Source organism: Tachypleus tridentatus, chromosome 13 (genome assembly GCF_004210375.1).
Source record: "Tachypleus tridentatus isolate NWPU-2018 chromosome 13, ASM421037v1, whole genome shotgun sequence".
NCBI classification, from domain to species: Eukaryota; Metazoa; Arthropoda; class Merostomata; order Xiphosura; family Limulidae; genus Tachypleus; species Tachypleus tridentatus.
The window spans coordinates 104,368,016-104,387,171 of NC_134837.1; the positions used below are offsets into that span (position 1 = coordinate 104,368,016).

Below are 19,156 nucleotides of genomic sequence, written 5' to 3' on the forward strand. Positions count from 1 at the left end.
GTAAAAGAGTAGCCCAAGAGTTGGCGGTGGATGGTGATGACTAGCTGCCTTCCCTCTAGTCTTACACTGCTAAATTAGGGACGGCTAGCACAGGTAGCCCTCGAGTAGCTTTGTGCGAAATTCTAAACAACAACAATTACTTATTTATTATAATTTGTGAATAATTACTCGCGGAATTTTGGTATTTCGACACTTAAATAGACTAATTTATAAATTAAAAATAAAACTTTTATCATCGATTAATCTCACGTCCAGTCATTAATTATTGTGTCTAATTTCAAGCGTATTAATAATTATTGTAGCAACAGGTGATTTTTTATATTTTCCTGTTAACAATATAACATTTAGTATAATTTTCAACATATTAACCCTTAAACATCGGAAATGTTGTAGGTAGCAGCATTATTTAATAATGGATGCTGTTTAAGGGTTAATATAAAATCGAGTAATTTAAAATAGCATTCACACTTTTTTTTTTCTTTTAAACAAGTTTCCTCAAATTTACAAAGTTAAAATACGGGATCCATTCTCCTCGAGGAATATAGCAACTGGTCCAATGGAGGTTCTTTCTAAAACAAAACAAAAAAAACTTTTCAGCAGCACCGTCGTAAACTAGAGATTTGTGTGTCGGGTTGAGGATCAGAGAGTCCAGGCTCGAAATCTGATGTTTCTGAACACACTTCTCAATTTAAATTGAGATTGCGTTATAAAAGTAACACTCAATCCCATTATTCGGTTAGTATAGCCAGACAGTCTTCTTGCTACTATAAGATGGTGCTGTCTGGCTATCCACCCTCTGATCAATAGCTCAAGTTTGTGTTCGGCTATACCTGAATGCTAAGTATTGCTGACTTAATCTTTCAGCCTACTTACGTATATATATTCAGATTGAAAATTCGTTTCAGACAAACAATACGAATCAGTCTTATTATCAGTATTATTATCAGTCTATAATCCCATTAATTCCTGGCCTTTTAATTAAATTATGTATCAAATGTTTTAAGTATATTTAAGGAAGTAAACTCAAGTAACTAAGAGTGCAGTATTTCTAATAAAATTATAAACACTAATGGCACAGGACTGAATTTAAAGTTCATAAAAGCTGTTCGAGTTTTAATAATGTATTTTCCATAATTCAGCTGTGCAGAATTCGAAAATAATATTCTTGTTTGTTTTTTTTGTTGTTTTTTTTTGTTTTTTCACATTATTATTTCGTTTACCACAATGAAAATTGTTAGCATTATGTTTGTAATGTTTGGGTTCCAGAACAAACTGAAAGACTCACACGTCACAGCAGACATTGGTAAGTCTCCGGATTTACAATGCTAAAATTTGGTATTCAATTTCCCTCGGTGGACACAGCAGATAGCCTGATATAACTTTGATATAACAAAAAACACACACACACACAATTGGTTCAAAAGAAACTTATACCCAGTGGTTGTCAACTGTTTAAGCATAACAAAATGTGACCCGATTTCAATAGAAATGATTCATTTATGTAAAAGATCATAGGACGTTTTGTGAAAAATCTTTACGTAATGGGGAAAAAATAGATATCATTTTTGGATTCAGGAATTACTGTAGATTGTAGAACATGTAAAAATTTCGAAACAATAAAACCATCTCAGCTCTGTGTAGTTGTTCAACTTAATACGAGTGATCTAGCTCGTCACAGTTTTAAAGAATCGTAATTCATTCTAATCTGACCCCTTATTTTACCTTTGGGGAATCCTTATGTTACTCCTTGGGGATTCGGTTATATGACATGCTTGGTCTAGTAACACACTAGTTATGAGCGTATCCATATACACATAGATTTGTCAAATAATGGTTTAGATAAAATTTAAATATTGTCGCATCACTCAAAGGAGAAAAACGATTTAAGCAAAAAATTTAGTTTATAACTCAAAAAGATATGAAATGTAAAATTACCTAATATAACACTTTAAGCTATTAAAGTAAGTCTTTTTTACAGACACACAAAAATAATGTGTGTGTATATATATTGTGAAATTTTATAAATATCACTAGATGCCGCCACTTTACGAAGCACCTACATTTTTGTTGGCTGAATATACACATTTTTATCGAAAAACACAAGAAACTAGAATAAATAAGTTATTGAATAACTTATATTAAACATTATGGCAAATTTTAAGTTATTAGGTTAGGTTGTTCCATATTCAATAATCAGGCTGTGGGGGTTTAATGATACCTGCTTAGCGTAAAGCATCAAAAAATTATATTAATTAGAACATTTCTAAAACAAAAACACATCTGGTGGAGACGGAAGCTCTGTGGAAAAAAAAATCGTGAATACTAACGAACAAGTAGTTAATTAAAATGTTAATTAAAACTTTGTCGCCAGAAATATCACAGTTTGGTGTTAAATGGAAAATAAATACTGTTCGTTTTAGAGATGAGAAAATATTAGCATACATGTCATAACAGGCCATAATCCATTACTATAAAACTAAATTAGGTAAATAAACACATATTACAAATAAAAATATCATGAAAACTCAAATGTTGTTTATATTTCACAGAGAACAAAAAAAAGAAAGAATCGATCAATAATTTTTTATCTCTTTACTAGGATCTTTTATCGCCAAGAAAAAAATTCCAAGTCTTATATTAAATAACATACTGTAATAACAAATTATATGAAACTGTTTCATCAGAAAGAAGCAATTACATTTATAAAGTTCTGTTTGAAGTTCTGTTCGGTAACGTTTATAAAGAAGTGAGAAATTTTAAAAATTCTGTCCTCGTGATGAAAAGTAAAACCTGCTGCCAAAGCAAAATATTATATTTTATTTTATATACACCAAGTCAGCATTTCGACAATCATCAGTTATAGTTTAAGGAGTCTGTCTACAGTAAGGTTACTGCTGCTTTTGACGAACTGGATTGAAGCGTCTTTTAAAAACTATAAAAGCAGCGATCGACAATATTTTTTATTTAATAACAAATCTTATTGTAATACGGAAAACAAACCAAAGAAAAACAACTGCTTAGCACCAGCATTAACACTTCTGTTTTTCATCGTTTCGCCTTTACGGCTTCTTAAAGTTTTGATTTGGTTTGTTTTGAATTTCGCACAAAGCTACACGAGAGCTATCTGCGCTAGCTGTCCCTAATTTAGCAGTGTAAGACTAGAGGGAATTCAGCTAGTCATCCCCACTCACCGCCAACCCTTGGGCTACTCTTTTACTAATGAATAGTGGGATTGATCGTCACTTTATAACGCTCCCATGGATGAAAGGGCGAGCATGTTTGGTGAGATGGGGATTTGAACCCGCGACCCTTGGATTACGAGTCGAGTGCTTTAACTACCTAGCCATGCCGGGCCCTTCTTAATGGATCGCGTGAAACTGATCGAATGGATAAATTTGCTTATTTATTGTTAAACGAAAATCACTACACAATGGGTTATGTGTACTATGCCCGCCGCTCGAAACCCGGATTTTAGTGTGAAATTGTTTTAAAATGTTTTCCCTTGACGCTAAATGCATGGAATAAAGAAATGTTCGAAATGTCATTATTGCATTATAATCATTTTCAGTGTTTTGTTATCTTATAAAACATACATAAAGTGACCATACAATGTTACAAAAGAGTTTAAAATAATACACAAATATAAATTTTAAAGTATTCATTAAATTATAATTTAAGTATAAAACATCAGTAACCCAAGCTCAAATGTCCATTCAGAAGTTTATAGAAATATATTTGTATATTTTGTCTACATGATAAACCATATACTACATTTTTCATTTAAAGTAACATGATACCCTGAGAACTTATCAAACAGTTTATTTCACGTTCTCGGCTTAAGTGTTCATTTTAACTATCCATTATTTAAAGTCACTTTTACATTAAAACCAATAGCGAAGAATTTTGGTCTAATGTAAGCGGTGTATAAAACTGTGATAAGTTTGTTTGTTTTTTCTATATACCAATCATTAATATAACAATGTAGTATATATGTTTTGTTAAGTCAAGCACAAGGCTACACAATAGGCTATCAAGGATCTGCCCACCACACCGCTGTGCCAATAGGAGCATGTTTTATGCGTGTTGTATATGTGTTATATTTCCAACAGCAGGTTCATTTCCTGTGCTACATCCTTTTTCTACTGATGTAAAAACAAATCTTGTTAATACGTATAACTTGATAGTTGCACAAACTCGTATAACGAATGAATGCTGTGAATGATAATGAATAATGAATGATAATAAATGCTGTGAATGATAATGAAGAACAAATCTTGTTTCACATGATTTTCAGTGAAGTTTGGTCACTGATTTATCGTGACATTGATTTAAGTGTCTAGGAATGACATAGTCTTCAGATTATCAGAATGTTTCAAAGTGAAGTTCGCTGAAGGATGTCAGTTATCTACAAGATTTGTTTAAATTATTTAGCCTGTTGTAAAAAGGGATAAATTAACACGTCGTGTTATCTCTGTGTTATCTTACTTTGCACGACGTTTCTGACATAAATCTTTCGTCATGTAGTAAATACCATATGTGTTGTATTATAATTTATCTCGGAAGAGTTTCCGATTTATTATATTAGATATGTTATGTATTACGGTTTCAAACAGCCAGGAATTTTCATTTTAATTGACTTTCGATATGTATCAGATTTATGACATTTACCAGCAAGACTGATACACACAATATTCAAAAGTTCTAATTATACAAGTTTTGGTGGAGACGTTAATTAAAATATTGTTTGAGAATAAAAAAATTAATTTCCATAAGCTCGGCATTGTTATCGCCAGGACTTCTCAACAATACCTCAGTATCCTAATAACCCTCCCTAAATGATGCTGAACGAAGTTTGCTTTCTAAAAGACTAGATAACCTTTACCGAAACAATGGGCCCGGCATGGCCAAACGCGTTAAGGCGTGCTACTCGTAATCTGAGGGTCGCGGGTTCGCATCCGCGACGCGCCAAACATGCTCGCCCTCCCAGCCGTGGGGGCGTTATAATGTGATGGTCAATCCCACTATTCGTTGGTAAAAGAGTAGCCCAAGAGTTGGCGGTGGGTGGTGATGACTAGCTGCCTTCCCTCTATTCTTACACTGCTAAATTAGGGACGGCTAGCACAGATAGCCCTCGAGTAGCTTTGTGCGAAATTCCAAAAAACAAACAAACGAAACAATGTCGAATGAAGAGTCTTTTCTAAAGTGCTGTCGCTGAAATAACATTTTAATTTTAAAAAAATATTGTGGATACACCTACTGAGACCGGAAAAAAACAACCAACAAAACAATTACTACTGATTATAAAAAACAATACTGTTGATGACACTATATCAGACTTTTCAAGTACTTATACATATTAATTTGTAAAATAATTTGAGCCTACACAGCATGAACGAATATCACGAGAAAATAACGTACTAACATTTGACATCTTTTTTTAATATTTGATGATCACCTGTGCACTAAATTTAAAGCAAATAACTATCTAGCTCTCAAACATAACATGAATAACGAAGAAAGAAATGCCTTATCTTCATATAGTAATTAAACCATTCATCAGTGATGCAACTACGATCATATGGCAACGACATCTTTATATAGAAGAACTGAAACACTACAGCTTTAACTGGTACAAGATACTCGATTAAAAGTGTAACAATCTGCAACATACTGTCGATACAACTGGGGTTAAAACACACAAAAACGAACTATTTTACTTTGACAACCACTAAAATACAAAATGAAACTTTCAAACGAACGAAACACAAAGTTTGTAACCAAAACACAATAAACGAATATGTGCGTGACCAAGGCTTCATATTAACGTTAATGATCAATATGTCAATATTATCTTTTGAAATAATTATTAAAAGACTCAAGAAAAAGAACCAAATTAAAAAAAAATACAAATTCTAAACTAACAATATATCGAGTTATAATAAGGTTTTCAGCTACATTTCATCAATTAACTTGTTGATAGTTAATGCAGTTTGTTTGTTTGTTTTGGAATTTCGCACAAAGCTACTCGAGGGCTATCTGTGCTAGCCGTTCCTAATTTAGCAGTGTAAGACTAGAGGGAAGGCAGATAGTCATCACCACCCATCGCCAACTCTTGGGCTACTCTTTTACCAACGAAAAGTGGGATTGACCGTCACATTATAACGCCCCACGGCTGGGAGGGCGAGCATGTTTGGCGCGACTCGGGCGCGAACCCGCGACCCTTAGATTACGAAGGGCACGCCTTAACGCGCTAGGCCATGCCAGGCCAAGTTAATGCAGAGTTTTTAACTCAGTCGTCAGACCATGAGATGGACCATAATTCTACATAATTTTCGCAACATTATAATATCTGTACGTCACAAATAGAGGAAACTGTGGCAGTCTCATAAAACAAACAAACTTACTCAGAATTAACGTAATCAGCTAGAATATGATTTAATATATTTCAAAAACAAAAAATCATAGCTAAACTAAACAATAGAAGGAATAATAAATGAACAGTAAACAAAATTATAACAAAATAACAATACCCCATCCCCGAATGCCAGAAACGCATTAACAAAAATCATTCAAGAACTTTGAAAATGCACTAGACTCCCGAATACTGCCAAAAATAAAATGAAAAACTAATGCCCATTATTTATAAATCTGGGACCCATAGTTTCGAGTTGCAACTGTCCCATCAAACAAATGGTTAATTACCTACATTATGTCCTGCAATCTTTGGTCATTTTCCTCTTGTCCTACATTAAGAAACCACTGATGTTATAAAAATACTTAAACACAACAACTTTAAGTTATATCTTTACCACGGATATAAAAATCATTCTACTTTAGTATTTCTTGCAGTCGCGGCATGCTGGTTCTGATAGAATTTTTAAGTACAAGAGACACTAAATGTTCCAATATTGAAACCCTCCTTTTGCTAGCTGAGCTAGTTCTTAATATGATATCCATGAATTCAGTGATCAACTGTATCCACACAACTCACCATTGTTACCACATGTTAGAATAAGGGGCCTCTCTGTCAGCTATCAGGAGAGATTACTTTATCCAAATTTTGATAACATTTTCCCCGAAATTTTCATTCGCTCATGTACCAAAGCTCAGATTAAAGTTCATCGATTTATCCAACAATCTCACACAACTCTTAAAAACGGTCACTATCACGCATACTTAGACTGCCATTAGTTCCACCCTAAGACTGTCATTCCTAAAGGACAATTTACAGGACTATGATGTTTGTACTCTGAAAAAGACCGTTTCCTAAAACACCACTGAGTTGGAAAAATCTTTTGAATGATGTAAACACTGGACTAACGTCATAAATAGGTTCAGAGATTTTTATATTCTTTATATCACACCATACAAAAGTCAGATTTACAGCCCTTGATGTGATAGTAACGTACCATCCTCATTTACAGCCATTGATATAATAGTAACGTACCATCCTCATTTACAGCCCTTAATATATAAGTAACGTACCATCCTCATTTACAGCTCTTGATATAATAGTAACGTACCATCCTCATTTACAGCCCTTGATATAATAGTAACGTACCATCCTCATTTACAGCCCTTGATATAATAGTAACGTACCATTCTCATTTACAGCCCTTGATATAATAGTAATGTACTACCATCCTCATTTACAGCCCTTAATATATAAGTAACGTACCATCCTCATTTATAGCCCTTGATATAATAGTAACGTACCATCCTCTCTAAAGGATAGTGACAAATTTTATAAAATGTTGAATATTTAATCAAGAATGACCTCATCACATATTTAGTATACCTTTCTTAATCTCCTGTAAAGGTTACACAAACCTTAAATACCACTTAATGCAATCGAAACTACAACACAAAAACTTTTATACCACTACAACTCACTAATGTACTAGGACTAGTTGCCTTGGCTGCATAGATAGCGAGTGAGTCTTTTGTTTGAGTAGGGCTATTTTGTCAGGTGTTAGAACGGGAGGGGTAGCGGTACACAATTGGGAAGAATCAGATATAAATAAATAAACTTCTCAGTGTACCCTCTTTCGATCCCTTTGTCTCTCTATTCACAAATATTATACGGTACTTTCAAGTTTGTAAGGATAATGCCCTGTGAAGGACGATTTATTTAGAGAGTTTAAGCTTCCCAAAACCTCATAAACGCGTCGCTCCTGTTTACCTGTTCATACGTTACACACTCTACAATAAGTTGCCTTAGCTCCACATTTCACGTTAGAGTGGATTACACCTGCAGGTAAGAATACGTTACTTGCTGTACTCTGTTCAGTAGGTTTAGAAGAAACAGCCTATAGGCTAGATGATTGTTATCGCGAATAACTTAATTTGTAAGGAAAGGCTTCCCTAACCTCCCAGTTCTCATAGGTTTTTCATTTCTGTTCGTTGGCACCACCTACTCCAAAACTTTGGCATCAAACACACACCACTTAAATGGTTAAAACGAGAAAACCTTAAACATATTCTTGTCTTCCAACTCAACATCAAGGCCCCTTATGAAAGAAATAAAAGTTTTACTTACATGTATTTTTTTACCAAATTTTTATTGTATAAAACTTTGTTCTAGTCGGGTTTACTTCCATTCACTCTTGGCTCAATTTCTTTATAAACGTTTTATCTTGGTAAAATCCTCCCAAACTCTTTAGAAATATTTAACTTGGTTATAATATCATGGTTATTTACGACTGTTTTGTACTTATATTACAAAATCCAAGTACACTTGGTTATAATATCATGGTTATTTACGACTGTTTTGTACTTATTTTACAAAATCCAAGTACACTTGTTTATAATATTATGGTTATTTACGACTGTTTTGTACTTATTTTACAAAGTTCAAGTACACTTGGTTATAATATCATGGTTATTTACGATTGTTTTGTACTTATATTACAAAATCCAAGTACACTTGTTTATAATATCATGGTTATTTACGACTGTTTTGTACTTATTTTACAAAATCCAAGTAGACTTGTTTATAATATTATGGTTATTTACGACTGTTTTGTACTTATTTTACAAAGTTCAAGTACACTTGGTTATAATATCATGGTTATTTACGACTGTTTTGTACTTATTTTACAAAATCCAAGTACACTTGATATAACTACAAGTTTGCCCTTTTCCTGCAAACTTCAAAACAGCTTACGAAAACATATCAAGTGTTTTTTTCTCAAACAAAATTGTGGTTAATTTGCCCCACGTAGGACTTGCTTAATTAGCTTGTTTGTAGTTAAGTACAAAGTTACACCATAGGTTATCTGTGCTCCGCCCACCACGAGACATGTGTAATTAGAAAACTCTGTATATTCGAAACTTGCCTTTCACCCTGGTGGCGCTCACTAGTGACTCAGTAGTAAATATGTAGGCTTACGACGCTAAAAACCGGGTTTTCGTCCCCATGCTGTATAAAGCACAAAAAACCCTTTTGTGTAGAATTGAGCTTAACAACAACAACCAATTATCTCGATGATTTAGCAGTAAGTTTGGGGATTTTATAACTCCAAAAATCGGGCCTTGATACCCGTGGTAGGTAGAATATATTTTGTCGTTTTGTGTCTTGATAACAAACAAATGAAATCTAACTCTTCAACGATTTGTTTTTTCTTTAGTTTCTACATAAACAGACTTTACTGCTTAAAGAAAGACACATGCCCGAAACATCGCACAAAATGAAACAGCGTAAAGTTTCTATTCATAAATGCTAATTTATTCTTTATTCCATTTATCCGAGTTGTTAAATAGTAAGTGACTCAGAACCGATAATTATTCTTTAAGAAAAACGTTTAAATAATGTGCTATCACAATTACTAACATCTTTGGTTGTTTTATGTCTTTGTTGAAAATTCAGTGCACTTGTTAGATGTGGCAGTACCAAATGTAAACAGTGGTGGAGTAACTTATGAATGAGCCATGAAGTTTTCTGGAGTTGTGTTACAGGCTGATGCTATTCGTTCGTAAAGCGTTGTTTTTCTTTATTGTGTTTGTAAAAGCCATAAAATTCAGAAGAGTGACTACTATACGGATTAAGTTTATTAATTAGTGTTTGAGATAATGTGTCTTCAGAGTTGTGATGTTAATGATGATAATGTGTCTTCAGAGTTGTGATGTTAATGATGATAATGTGTCTTCAGAGTTGTGATGTTAATGATATCTGTACATTATTCTTCTATTTTAATAGTTGGATCTCGATATATTTATACAGTTACTTCTCTCTATGTAGCATTAGATATACATCATTATAATTATCAAAATAGGGTTTTTAAACAGTGAATCTAACATATTACACAGTATAATACTTTTATATTCGGCTAAAAGCCTAATATATGATTTAAATATATGAATTATTGTGTCAGGGTTTATATGCACCGAAAAAAAAACCTATTCACAACAAAATTTATCTTTAAAAATAGCTTCAAGGTTACCGATATACACTTCACTAATCTGTCTTAACACTGCAAACAAAACACCACTCACTAAAGATAGAATAATTGTTATCTGAAGATTTTTCATAAAAAGAAAACAGTAAACCGCAACCAGTTAGCCAGACCATCTCCAGATTTATCTTGAACCCCAGAAACGTGTCCACTCACATATCTCCCTTGAATCTCGTTAAACTCTATTATAATCGGGTTTTTTGTATTAACCTATATACATTTTCGTCACATAGGTCAAGCACTATCCAAATAATCTACATCCGGGCAGGGAAAGTGGGTTTCTTTCGGGGGACTCCTGTTTTCCTTTCTCATCAAAATTAAGAGTATTTGGATCTATAGATTCCCACCCATATTTGTGCTACTTCAAGAACAGAATAAAATAGAAAAAAAATCTTATTGTATCATGCTTAACGGTGTGGATTTAAAGTACTTTTTACTTCTTGACCCCTACTCCCAACTCTTTTTTTAAGGAGCTAAAACAATATCACAACAATTTTTAAGCTGTTATCCCATCAATAGTAATTTAAATTATAAACTAATTTGGTTATACTATATCACGAGCAGAGTGAAGAGAAATTTATTTTTCTGAACAATACAGATTACAGTTTGCCTTGAGATGATTTTTGAGTTTAAACGTTTTTACGTTGTCCGAGAATGTAACATACAAACAAGCTAAATATCAGAATATTACACATTGTTAACATTATGTAAAACCCTGACTTACAGACGCAACCTAGGCAGGAGCAGATTAAGGCGGGGACTATTCAATTGTAGCCCTAAGTCTGGATTTAAAAAGCACGTTATAAGGTTTAGTTTCTCTTGCCTTAATTTTTTGCACGCAATTATAATTACCCGGCAGAAAAAAATTTAGCCCCAAACGCATCTGTCCCTTAATTTGCCCCTGAACCCTGGCCACACTTTTAACTCTAAAAAAAAAAAAAGGGTCACATCTTCTCTTTTGAAACTTATTTCTTCAAATATGTTATTAAATTTATTTAATATTGAAGTGCGAAGTCTTGATAATTCAGCAACGAATTTTGAAAAAAAGTTATTTCAGAAATAATAGTAATAATAGAATGCCCTCTTTGTTGTGCTTGTAATAAATACGTGGACCCTCAAAGGCTTCAAATAGTGTTTGATCTTGAACGCCTCAATGCTTCAATCAGGTCCTGATTATGAATGGAATTTGCAAGTTTATTACAGTGCACAAATCTCAAACAAACGCGGTGTGTAGGTTTTTCAATTTAGTAGAGCACGTACAGTCATGTAAAAAAGTCAGGACACCCTATGAAAGCCTGTGTACTTTTGTAACATTTTTGGATATATAAATATTTAATCTCAATTTCAACAATACTGAGAGATTATAGAAATATAACTAAACAATTAAAACTAAAGGAAAGACCTTTCAAAATCTTCTGTAAATGTAATTCTACAAAAATGCATATTCTAACTGAGGAAAAAGTTAGGACACCCTACCCCCTAATAGCTAGTGTTACCTCCTTTGGCTGAAATAACTGCAGTGAGACGTTTCTTGTAGACGTCTACCAGTTTCTGACATTGATCTGAAGAAAGTCTGCCCCACTCCTCAATGCAAAATTCTTTCAGCTGTGAGATGTCTGAGGGGTTTCTTGCATGTACAGCCCGTTTTAAGTCACCCCACAGCATCTCAATGGGATTAAGATCTGGGCTTTAACTCGGCCATTCCAGGACTCTCTATTTCTTAGTTTTCAGACAGTCCTTGGGTCATTGTCGTGTTGCAGGATCCAGTTCCGCTTCAGCTTTAATTTTCTTACAGATGGTCTCACATGATCCTCAAGCACCCTCTGATACACAGTAGAATTCATGGTGGATTCTATGATTATGAGTTGCCCAGATCCTGCTGCAGCAAAGCAGCCCCAAACCATGACACTTTCACCTCCATGCTTCACAGTTAGTATGAGGTTCTTTTCCTGGAATGCTGTATTTGGTTTACATCAAGCATGTCCTCTGTTCTGGTGTCCAAATAATTCAATTTTGGACTCATCTGTCCAAAGAACATTATTCTAGAAGTCCTGGTCTTTGTATACAATCTCTCTGGCAAACTTCAGTCTGGCCTTAATGTTTCTCTTACAGAGCAAAGGTTTCCTCCTTGCACACCTCCCATGCAAGTTAAACTTGTGCAGTCTCTTTCTGATTGTAGAGGCATGCACTTTCACATCAACAGTAGCCAGAGCCTGCTGAAGGCCCCGTGATGACATGTTAGGGTGTTTGGAGACCTCTCTTAGCATTTTGCGGTCTGCTCTTAGGGTGAACTTGCTTGTGCGACCAGACCTGGGCATGTTGGCAGTTGTTTTAAAAGCTCTCCACTTGTTGACTATTTTCCGGACAGTGGAATGGCTGATTTCAAAATCTTTTGGGATCTTTTTAAATCCCTTACCAGACTCATAAGCTGCTACAATTTTCTTTCTGAAGGCCTCAGACAGTTCTTTTGTTCTCACCATGGTGCTCACTCTCACTTCAACAGCCAGGAGCACACCAAACTAAATGTCTGAGGTTTAAATAGGGCAAGTCCCATTCAAAATGCTGAGTAACGATCTTCTAATCATGTGCACCTAGTGTGATACACCTGTGTGTGAGTTGAGCCATTTTAAGTGGTAATAAATGTGGGGGTGTCCCAACTTTTTCCTCAGTTAGAATATGCATTTTTGTAGAATTACATTTACAGAAGATCTTGAAAAGTCTTTTCTTCAGTTTTAATTGTTTAGTTATATTCCTAAAATCTCTCACTATTGTTAAAATTGAGATTAAATTTATATATATCCAAAAATGTTACAAAAATACACAGACTTTCTTAGGGTGTCCTAACTTTTTCACATGACTGTATGTTAAAATGTTTTGTATTTTTTTTACTAGCAGAAAGAGATGTGTCCCCTAATGTATTGAATGATATTAAAATGACAGATCATTGAAATGAAGAAAAAAGATTAACATTTAATTTTTACAATTAATTGGATTTTGTACAAAGGTTAAAATATATTATTAACATTGTGATATCTCTCTAGGATAGCATAAGGTAGCAATAAATCAGGCTTAAGAACCCGATAGGTTAGTGAACGATTAAAAAATCTGTTTCAGGGAAACGTTAAAGGCTATTACAGAGGATTATACTTAACACCACTCTCTAATAGAAAACGTTTACACATAAACATTGGAAAGTAACACACATGTTGGCAAAAGTCATACTGTGAGACTAAAGGTTCATAACTGAAGAGAGTTCAAGTTTTGTTTAGGGTTTAAATGAAGGATGATCATTATAGTTTTGAAAAATACTAAATATATTTATCTGATTGCGTCATTTATTAGATATTGCAGTATGCATAACATACTTGCCCCCCTGGTGAAATAGCGGTAAGTCTAGGGACTTACAACGATAACATTCGTGATAAAATGATAAAACAAGTGATTATGAAAAGAATATCTTTAATCCAAGATGTCAGAAAGTGTAATTCACTTCATCAAAACTCGCTTTATATGTTTCTGTTGTACTTCAAGTCATTAAGATATGCAGATGAACAAGATTACTTGTTTTCATTGCTTGCAATTTCAGAATAGTTAACCTTCCAAAATACAGATCTGACGAATTAGCGAAAACACAGACAAGCATTTATATTTTAGATTTGAACTTTTCATTGTTAACCTTCTAAACCAATTCTAAACGAATAAGCGAAAACACAGACCATCATCTATGTCTTAAATTTGAATTTTCCATTGGTAACCTTCTAAATTAGAGACCTGTCGAATAAAAACAACATAGACCATTCATTTTAACCACCCTTAATTACAGATCTGACGAATCAGCGAAAACATAGACCATCATTTATGTGTTAGATTGAATTTTTCGTTGGTTCCAGCTTCACTTAAGTAGAAATGAGCCTATTAAGCTTTGGGTTAAAACTCATGATGTGACATTTCCAGTGGTTAAATTGAAGTAGAAGTGTGAGCTTGGCTTGAAATCGAGAAATTCAATGGCAAATATCAGATTGTTTATAAATTTCTCAAATACTTTCGTTCTCCAATGATTAACTTGAAGTATATATGTAAGCTTGATGTGATATACTACATACACTGCTGGCCAAAATACTAAGGCCAATGAACATAAAGAAAAAAACACGCATTTTGCATTGTTAGACTTATTTGAGTAGAGCTTCGAAAAATGAAAATAAGAAAAGGTGAAAAAAAAAAACGTTTTCAGCGTTTAATAGGAAAAATGTGAATAATATGAAATTAGCCAACATACTAGCTGGTCAAAAGTTTAAGACCATACTGAAATGAAGCGTTAATCAGTAAGCACGTAACGAAATTTGTGTTCAAGCATTAGCGTTGTCATAATCTCCTACTGACATCTCCTATGTTACATTGGGTAAAAACATGGCAAAGGCTAAAAAGTTGACAGAGTTTGAACGTGGTCGAATTGTCGAGCTGCAAAAGCAGGGTCTCTCTCAACGTGTCATCGCTGGTGAGATTGGGCGTAGTAAAACTGTTGTTAGAAATATCTTAAAAGACCCTGAAGAATACGGAACGAGAATTTCAAGTGGTCGGCCCAAGAAATTGTCGTCAGCATGAGCAGGAGGATTCGACGGGTTGTTCGGCAAGACACCAGCCGATCATCGAACCAGATTAAGACCCTAACAGATGCAGAATGCAGCTCAAGAACAATAAGACGGCATTTATGAGAGAAAGGCTTTAAAAACCGAAAACGTCTTCAAAGGCCACGCCTCTTTCCACACCATGAAACAGCTAGGTTAAACTTTGCTGAGAAGCACCAAACATGGGACGTAGAAAAGTGGACGAAGGTTTTGTTTTATGATGAGAAACTATTTACCCTGGATAGTCCAGATGGCTTCCAACGTTACTGGCACGATAAGGATATCCAACCGGAGACATTTTCTACACGACACAGTGGAGGAGGTTCCATCATGATCTGGGGTGCTTTCTCTTTACATGAACCAATGGAGCTTCAGGTTATACAGAGACGTCAAACAGCAGCTGGCTACATTGGCAGAGAGAGTATCCTTATTGACTGAAGGCCCTCGCTTGTGTGAAAATTACTGGATCTTTCAGCAGGACAACGCTGCAATCCACAGTGCCCGCAGGACAAAGGACTTTTTCATGGCGAATAACATGATTCTTTTGGAACATCCAGCGTGTTCGCTCGAACTGAACCCCATTGAAAAGGTTTGGGTGTAGATGGCAAGGGAAATTTATAGAAATGGACGTCAATTCCAAACAGTGCATGATCTTCGAGAAACCATTTTCACCACTTGGAATAACATTCTAGCCAGCCTTCTGCAAACGCTTATATCGACCATGCGAAAGCGAATGTTTGCAGTTATTTGCAAAGACGGCCGTGCAACTCACTACTGAAACCTCTTGTTGGGAATTTCCTACCCTGTTTAGGACCTCTTTTTGGATGGTCTTAAACTTTTGACCAGCTAGTATTTAAGCTAACTTCATAGTGTTCACATTTTCCCTATTAAATGCTAACAAGTTTTTTATTTGTATTTTCCCTTTTCTTATTGTCATCTTTCGAAGCTCTACTCAAATAAGTGGTTGAGTCTAACAAAAATGCATATTTTTTATGTCCATTGGCCTTAAGATTTTGGCCAGCAGTGTATATATATATATATACGCTTTTAGATAACTTGTAAAATTAAAAACTATGTATCTATTTATATATCGATAAAGTTTGGTTTAAACGCTGAAAGTAACATGCTTGAATTTTATGACGAAAATCCCGTAAACTGTAGAAAGTTTTTTTATGTTTCTCTTAATTCGTACATCTCGGATTGAGAAACTGCATCTTTTAAAAACATTGCAAATTTATTTTTTGCCCCAACAAATATTATTTTTCCAATAAGGTTATTGGTATTTGTTATTAAACACAAATCTTATAGAGGCTATCTGTACTCTGCCCTCACGGGAATCGAAACCCGATTTCTAGCAAAATAAGCTTGCAAATATCCCACTGTGCCATTAGGAGTTCCCAATAAAGTTTTGAATCAATATCACAACTCATCAGTTGGACAGGAGTATAAGAGACATATATTTTATTAAGCGCTGTGTATATATGCAGTGTAATATTCTAAAATAGTGTTCTCTATAGTATTTTACTTCTCATCGTCCAGCCTAACTGACGAGATCTGATGTTGAATGAAAATCCTATAAACTGAGCACTTTCGAAAGGTAGACCTTTCTTCTTCAGGGGCAAATTAGTAATGATGGTATAACCGAATGAGTGATATGTATAAAAGGGGTTATTATGGAGATCACCCGATTTTCCAGAACATGTTTACTCCTCTTTTTATTATTGTAAGTGTCTCATTTCCGGTACAATGTAGTAGATGACGAGAGTTTAATTGATTTGGTTTGTTTTGAATTTCGCGCAAAGCTACAAGAGAGCTTCTGCGCTAACCGTCCCTAATTTAGCAGTGGAAGACTAAAGGGAAGGCAGCTAGTCATCACCACCCACCGCCAACTCTTGGGCTACTCTTTACCAACGAATAGTGAAATTGACCGTCTCTTTATAACGCCCCCATGGCTGAAAGGGCAAATATATTTGATGTAACTAGGATTCGAACCCTCAACTCTCAGATTACGAGTGGAGTGCCTTAACCACTTGGCCATACCGAACCGAGTGTAATTAAAAAGGGGTTATGGATATTTTAATTAAGAAATGCTAAATGTATGCATATTTAAAACTATACTTAAGTGTTTAAGTAAAATAATGGGTCTCCCGCTGGTACTGCGATAAGTCTACGAGTTTAGAACTCTAAAATCAGCGGTTCGATTCCCCTTGGTGGACTTAACAGATAGCCCGATGTGGTTTGGCTATAAGAAAACACACACAAGATGACACCTGGAGACTGATTGAAAAAGATATGTTATACCAATCAATTCCTATAAACAGACAAGAAAAATTGTGTTAAGAATAAAAATTATTTTTCTGAGAATGATGAAACCAATGAACAGACATCATTGTTTCTAGGGTCTAGATTAATTCCTGCCCCCCGCTAGTACAGCGGTATGTCTCCGGATTTACAACGCTAAAATCAGGGGTTCGATTCCCCTCGGTGGGCTGAGCAGATAACCCGATGTGGCTTTGCTATATGAAAAACACACACTAGATTAATTCCGAAAGGTTGAACAGTGTTTACACAAGCATTCCAATAAGTTTATCTGATTTAGTTTTGAATTATGTTTTAATACTGACAAGAGTAACATCGTTAATGGAATGACGGGTTGGTTAAAGTGTGTTGAGTAACGTGTTTGGGTGTTATTAGAAGATTTATGGTTGTTAAAACGTTTTTTAAGAGCTGTTTATGTATATCCTACACATTGGTGATTACATTTTTGTACATGTGTAACACTTTTACATTTATTAGACAGTTACTTGTGGGAAATAGAAAATAAATCTGAAAAATACTTTTCACACCTCTGATTTGGAATTGCAATAGACGATATAATGTGAATAAGACAACGTATTCGATTGGCGTCTTTTTCAAAGTAGCGGCGTTGAATAGAACGGTACCAATTTAATTTCTTAAATCTCTCAAGAAAGGCTAAAACAATAATTTTGATATTTATCAACAGATGGCACGGTTCTCAAAAATGATTCCACTGTTGCATCGTAGCTGATTTCGTTCGCACGTTCCAAAGAAATTTGGTATTCAGAAAAATATCATGAAGCTTTGTCAGTATTTTCTTATATGAGATACAATGTGTACTGAAAGTCTTAAAGCTTAGAAACAAGTTTTATAAACACTTTCTACTTGTTTATTTTAAAACAAATTGTAACTTTACCTTAATTTCCCAAACCACTTAAGTCACGTGGCTAATATATCAATTGCTGTTGTCCATACATTGTTTTGTTTGTTTTTGAATTTCGCGCAAAGCTACTTGAGGGCCATCTGCGCAAGCCGTCCCTAATTTTTCAGTGTACGACTAGATGGAAGGCAGTTAGTCATCACCACCCACCGCCAACTGTTGGGCTACTCTTTTACCAATGAATAGTGGGATTAACCATCACGTTATAACGCCCCCACGGCTGAAAGGGCGAGCATGTTTGGCGAGACGGGGATGCGAACCCGCGACCCTTAAATTACGAGTCTGGCCATGCCGGACCTTGTTTTAGTTATATAATAATATTCGGGTCTTTATCGTTTTAACATTATAATTTCATTTTCTCAGAGCAACTTAAATTATTCTGTGAACAAATTAAATAGACTGTAGATTGCCAAGTAATCAAGTACGTTAAATTTTTAACAGTGCTGTTGAATCTCATTAATGTTCAAGGAACTTGGAGGAAAACTAAACATTAAAATGTCTGAAGTTGTTCAAGTAAATTAAGTGAAGCTTTACTTATTTGTTGATTTCTTTTCTCTGCCAAGACGTGAATTTTAATTATGTAGAGGTCATATATTCTCTCATTCGCTATTCCGAAACAAACTAGCTACATGCTGTCAGTATATGAGGCCTGTTTTATTTATTTTCTTCGATCTTTCAAATAGCACTGATGAGCTGTGAATTCAGCGAAACTAGTCTGTTACAGCGAGACTAGTGTATCAAAGAACTGATTAGGCCTGTATATAATATTTTATTCATTTAAAATCACATTTTGGCAAGGAGAAAAAAACAACAACAAATAACTAAATAATCAATTGCAC

General features: G+C 34.6%; 1 long non-coding RNA gene across 1 annotated transcript in view; it reads right to left on the bottom strand.

Annotated features, from left to right (window-relative positions):
- LOC143237008 (uncharacterized) overlaps positions 1-19,156 on the bottom strand; it is a 39,273-nt gene that overhangs the window by 14,300 nt on the left and 5,817 nt on the right. The window lies entirely within an intron of this gene.